Here is a 680-nt window from a genome sequence, read left to right as displayed (position 1 = left end):
TAATGGCTTTTAATAATATATATATATAAATATATATATATATGTATATATATGTATGTATATGTATATATATATATATATATATATATATATATATATATATATATATATATATATATATATATATATATATATATACTGTATATATATTATATATATTTATATATATATATATATATATATATATATTATATATATATATATATATATATATATATATATATATATATATATATTCATGAAATGCTCATGCGTAAGTGGCATTTGTCACTAACTTTAGTTAAAGGCAACACTTTCCCCTATTTCCTATACTTTTTCTAATCGTTAAGGATGATGTCTTGAAGGAAGAGACAGCTACGAATTTTGATGCCATAAAAGTTCATGTGAAAATTGTACTTCTTATGCTTACGTTACGATGGAAATATGATCAGTCCTTTTTAGTGAAAATTGATGAAAGGGTTAAACATCTTCTATAAATGAGCCCCTGTTATTTACGCCCAAAACTAATGATTTATAAGAATAATTTTGCTTCGACAACTCACATTACTATCGCAAAGCTTTGATCATGTAGAACACATGTCGAAGGGATATTTTGTTCACATTAATGATTTTGTGAAGTGTGAAAGAAAGCAGTCACCTACCACAATTAATCTAAAACTGCTTACTCTTGCTTGAAGGCA

The sequence above is a fragment of the Macrobrachium rosenbergii genome, chromosome 49 (assembly GCF_040412425.1).
Source record: "Macrobrachium rosenbergii isolate ZJJX-2024 chromosome 49, ASM4041242v1, whole genome shotgun sequence".
In the NCBI taxonomy this organism is placed as follows: domain Eukaryota; kingdom Metazoa; phylum Arthropoda; class Malacostraca; order Decapoda; family Palaemonidae; genus Macrobrachium; species Macrobrachium rosenbergii.
The sequence above is the reverse complement of the archived record's forward strand: the minus strand, read 5'-3'. Positions refer to the sequence as shown.